The following is a 5732-nucleotide window of genomic DNA, read 5'->3' on the forward strand; positions in this document are numbered from 1 at the left end:
GCCAGCTGATGCTTTACCTGCATTTAGTGTGCTCTTCCATGCCGGGAGATGTTTCCTCCATGGGCACAGAGCAGCAGTCGGCACTGACCAGAGAAACGGTGGCAGAGAGCCAGAGATAAGAATCTGAACTGGAGGAGCAGCAGAAGCAACATGCAGCACCAGAGAAAGGACTCCTGGAAGGAGAGCCGGGAAAAAGAGAGCCAGCAGCCTGAGAGACAGAGTTCTGGGGGTAAGACTGTACCAGCCCCCCAAAACTCCTTTGAGATCCCTCTGAGAAAAGAGGGAGATGGACTCCTATTAAGGAGAAGAGTTTTAGACATGCAGCACCAGAGAGAGAGAGGAGCTGAGAAGCTCAGAGCGTCCCGGAGCTGGACCGGGACGGCCAGAGGAATGCGGGGGGAGTTGACCTTGGCTCCCCCCCCTTGCACTGCTGCCACGGTGGCAGCCTGAGAGACAGGGCACAGAGGCCCTGCAAGGAGCTGAGTCTCCTGGAGATACCAGACCGTCACGAAGACCCCCCTGTGTCTTCGTGATATGACGTGGTGATACGACCTTGTCTGGGGTTACGAAGCCCACGGAAGACCCCTCGGTTGTGAGGCGATGGGGCCGAGAGAGGTTGGATACCTCCCTCGTGGATGCTGGCAGAAAGCCAGCTATCAGCTGCTGCATGTGGAGAAGACAGACAGACTGCTGCCTCAGAAGATGCTGCTGCTTAAGGACTGGAAGGGATCTGTCCTTCTTTCCCTCCTGGACTTTTATTTGGAGGGGAGAAGAGATCTGGTCCACTGTAAATACATATGTCATGGTAGAGATAGTTGTGATCATGTGTATAATGTGATATGGTATTTATTTGTACATTCATTGTAATATATTTCCCTTTCCCCCACTTTGAGTCTGGTGTGTTTTGTCTGGAAAAACCCATCTCACATTAGGTTGAGACGTGGGAGGGGGAATGGAGCTAGGGAATTGGATTTTTGGGGCTATCTCAAACCATGACAGTAGGAATTGGACAAGAAGCTCTGCAGTATGAAGGTGAAACGTCTCATTGATCCACATGCTCATGCAAACATAGAGCAATTACAGTTGAATTCCTTAGGAAAACAGACTGAAATGTTTAAGGATGTAAAAACATGTTTACTTCTGGTATGTTTGAGCTTTCCTATTCTCCAAAGTATTGCAGGTTGTTAGAGAACCACTTCAGAGCACTATAGGAGAGAGTTTGCCAGCAGAACTATTTTTATTATTTGTAAATATTTTTCAATTTTTAATTATTCCCTTTTAATCTCAGAGAAATAAAAGGGCATGATTGAAAACATTCAGCTTTTTCAAACATGTCCCAAAACTCAAGGATCCTGACATTCAGAACTATGTACCCTCTGCTCCCACTGAAACACTGATTGTTTCAGCATCATTTACCTGAAGCCAGTTTATAAAATTCATTGATCTCTCCTCTGCCTGCCAGAGAACTAATCCTAACTTTGCCTCTGTGAAACTCCACATTACAGAAGAAAGGCAGAGTTTCTCACATTTTTACCTCCAGGTCACATTGGAATCACAATAAGGCACACAAGGGCACAGTTAAAAACACCCAACAGATGTGTTGTTCTGTTCTACTTTCAAATTTGAGCCTTACATCTTGACTACATCTATTTTAGACATTTTTGACCCAGATTCATCCCTAGTGTGACTGGGATAAAATAAATGGATTTGCATCAGAAATTAATTTGGTCCACTATACTAAAATCCCTATGTCTTCATAATAAGCCCGTGTCGAGATGTTTTTAAGATTTCCTTTACTTTAAACAGAGTGAAGAATTGCTCTTATAAATAACACTCTGATAGGGAGGACATTTAAGAGAGAAAAAAAATGCAGAGATAAATAAGTACAGGCAACAAAACTCAACAGTTTTATGTTGTGATCACAGAGCACCACTTCCAGATAATGCCACTGAAGCAATGGAAGACTTTATTATTGGATATAAACAACATATAATGAGCATCCATGGGATGCTGGATAACTCTCATTAGTGAGGGAAGATCTTCATAATTCACATGTGGGTTTACCACTTCATTTTATTAACTCTCACTCATTAGAGAGCAGTAGTGCATTTCAGTATGACAACAGCCAACTTCTTCAGGGTCCACTGCATGACAGGTTTCCTGGCGCTGGTCTTTCGGGGATTTTTCTGAAGAAAGGATTGCACATATGATTTGTTTGTGTGTTGTTGGGAACGTAGACAGGGACAAAAAATAAAAATGAGGGGCTGCTTGGTTTTTCATGCATGAAGCCCTCTGTACATACTTGACTGAGCCAGACCTGTCCCCTTTCCCGACAGCACAGCAAAGTAAAAAATTCATCACTGACTTTGATGAATAGCAGAGGAAGCAGGATGGGGAAAACCTGTCTCCTGATCATTATCTCCCCTTTGACAGCATGGGACTAGAACAAGTCATTACCTGATCCCCACTCACTCACGGTCAGTCTTCTTGGAGCCCCTTTCATGGTTTAAAGTTATACAAATCACCATTCTTGTGAGGAACGCAGAGGCATCAACAGGGGCTGAGGGATTCCTAGTCCTGAGCCTTACAAACACTGCTTCTGATTTGTAGAAGAATAAGAATATTGTTGGAGTGTCAAGGTTTAGTTTGCTTCCCTCACCCTCATCCTTCCCCCACCGCCAAACACTTGTAATATGTACAAGTGCTTGGGACACATTTCTGGATGCCCAAGGAACTGTGACATGGAGTAGAGAGGGCTGTGGCACTGTCGCTGAGCACAGAAGAATGCTTCTGTCAGGTTGTTAGCTTGCTCCCAAACCTCCAAACACATCAGTTACTTTGCTCATTATACTTTTCCCCTGTGAAGCAGAGGATTCATTTTAAAATTCTCTTTCTGATCTGCAAGACCTTCAGTGGTCCAGCTCCTGCAAACTGGCTCAAGCTCTTTTCTGCACTTGCACTGCATATTCCAGCCCACTGATCATCATCTACTGCTTGCCTTAATGCCAAAATACCAGAGACCTTCACCTTTTTTTTTTTTTTTGAATCACACATCTGGAATGCTTTGCCAGTTTGTAGCCTGCTCACTTGTGACAAGAATTTTTTGCACATGAATGCCATTGTGGGATACTGCAGCATGTACTGGCCCATTGCTGATATACCCACATTTTGATGATGCCGTTATGGCTTCATTTTTCAAGTACTTCAGTTTATATTCAAACAATGTAGATGAAGCCTTAAGGTACAGTAGAGAGAAAAAACCATCAAAACCACTGAGTGCTTTTTAAAAGGAAATACTACTGTCTGAGCCATCTATTTTTAAATTCTTTTAACACATAGTGCTTAAATGAAGTCACAACACACCACGGGCCTTTCTAGTACTACTGAACTGCTCAGCAAGAAGGCACTTGCTGCTTAGTAGCTTGATATTTTAGGGGAAAAAAGTGTGCTCACTACCAGAAAGCACATTTCCAATTGGATTACTTGTGTTAATTGAACAGAGCAGTAATCACTTCAGAAGTGACACACAGTTGATAAAATGAGGAGTGCCTAGTTTTGGCAGTGGCAAATTTGGTTTGATTACTCTGTTGTATGTTGTGTACCATTTTAAAGAACACATTTCAGACAACATGAGTTTTCTACACATACAGACATATATATGTGTGGGAATGTGCGTATGCACGGCACAGTTGTGTGAACCAATATATAATAAATACATACTTTTGTACATAGTTAAAATAGTTTGGTCATAATATTAAAATACAGTAGAGAGGCTGGGTGTGGGGATTAAGATCTAGAAAACCCAGGCCAGACCCGGATTCCACGAGGCAACTTATTAAGCACAGACACATACCCACGCACATAAAAATGAACCCACTGCCTTCGTAGTCATAATACTCTAGAAATGCATTTTTGAGGAGCTTTTGCCTTTTTTTCTGAAGAATGAGGCACATGTGCCCAGCTTAAGCCAACCTTGCATCCAGGTGTCACGGGCAGCAAAGACATGTCTGATCTAAGGAGTTTCTTAAAACTTGCCCACTATGTGAGACAACAGGGCTCAGGGGAATGACTTCACAGGTGAGATGGTGTTTGTGACAGAAGCACATAGGACAATCTTCTTTAGCTTGCTGCTTGAAAGGCTCCACTCAACTCCTATAAATCCATTCAAAAAAATCCATTTTTGTATAGTGGTTACAGGAGCTTTGGCCTTGTTTTGTGTGCATATTGTTTTTGTTAAGCACCCATTTAAAAAAGACCGCAATTAAAATACTAGGTCTCTAAACTCATGATTGCTGGAGTTCAAGCTGACCAATTGGTAATTCTTGTTTATGTTAATGAAATAGCTCTACTCATTAGCAATTTTGATTGTTTATTTTTCACAAAATGCCACCAAATCCACATCAGTGATGAAATCTTATGCAAAGAATTCCACAGGTAAGAATTTCCTTTAGAAGACATACTTTTGAGACTCTTACACCCAAAAATGTTAAATGTGTCTAAATCAGTTGCTTTCCAAATGCATCTCATCTCTTACCATTTCTACATCTAGATCGATGCTTTTCAGTTTTAACATTGCTTTTTTAAGAACCTCCTAATTTTCTTTAATATTCTATCTGACAGGAACACATGGTGTAAACCAAATGCCTTTAGAATTTGTTATTTTCTTGACAGTGCTCTTCTCTACCATGCTATATTTGCCACAAATGCCACCAAATTAGCATTCATAAATAGGGAAGCCAAAGACTTGTTGACTAAAATTAAAGGGTTTGAATAAGTCAAAATCATCTTCTCTTTGTCTTTGGTACTATAATCTCTGGTATCTGAGAGGATTTCCTTTGAAGTCTGTTTGCTCTACTGTTTTATAACTGTGATGTTGCGTGGGTTTTGTTGAGTTTTTCTTTCAGCTGCCACATATTTCAAAGTAACAATTAAAAATGTCAGAATGACAGAGTTTATAGGTCTTCATGACAGTTGTTACAATGTGACTAAATTATCTTTTCCTAGTGGTTTGTGTGCAGAGTGAGATTTGGATTCACTCTGAGCAGCCCTGCAGGGAAGGTGGACGGAAAACTGAACAGGAGCCTACAACGTGCATTTGGAGGCCAGAAAGCCACGTGTGTCCTGGGTTTAAACTAAAAGAGTTTAGATTAGATGTTAGGAAGAAATGCTTTACTGTGAGGGTGGTGACACACAGCCACAGGTTGCCCAGAGAAGCTGTGGATGCCCCATCCCTAGAAGTGTTCAGGGCCAGGTTGGACGGGGCTGTGAGCGTGGTCTAGTGGAAGATGTCCCTGTCCATGGCAGGGGAGTTGGAACAAAACGATCCTCAAAATTGTGGACCAAAATCATGCTTTGATTCTATAAATCGCTCTCCTGGGTTTCTCAAAAGGTAGCAAAGCTTGTCAAAACACCACCAGATGTAGGTATTTTCTTCAGAAATACCATTTATCCATTCAACCAGAATGCTTCAGTTTCCAGATCACAGCTGACAGACCGCAGTGGCGCATTTAAAGTGGTACGATTTACGAGAAAGCCGTTTTATTATTCCACTTGAGAGACGTGGCTGCTTCCCAGCACTCCTCTGGGACCGGCTATCCAGTCGCGTCCCTCAGGGCAGACCTAGGCGGCCAGCGGAGCTGGGACCAAAGGCCGAGCACCGTTCCACCCCCGTTGTGCCACTCCAGGGCGGATACACGAGGCACTTCCCCGAAGCCCCGCCCCACTCCCTCAGC

Source organism: Manacus vitellinus, unplaced genomic scaffold (genome assembly GCF_001715985.3).
Source record: "Manacus vitellinus isolate BGI_N305 unplaced genomic scaffold, ASM171598v3 scaffold_23_pilon, whole genome shotgun sequence".
NCBI lineage: Eukaryota > Metazoa > Chordata > Aves > Passeriformes > Pipridae > Manacus > Manacus vitellinus.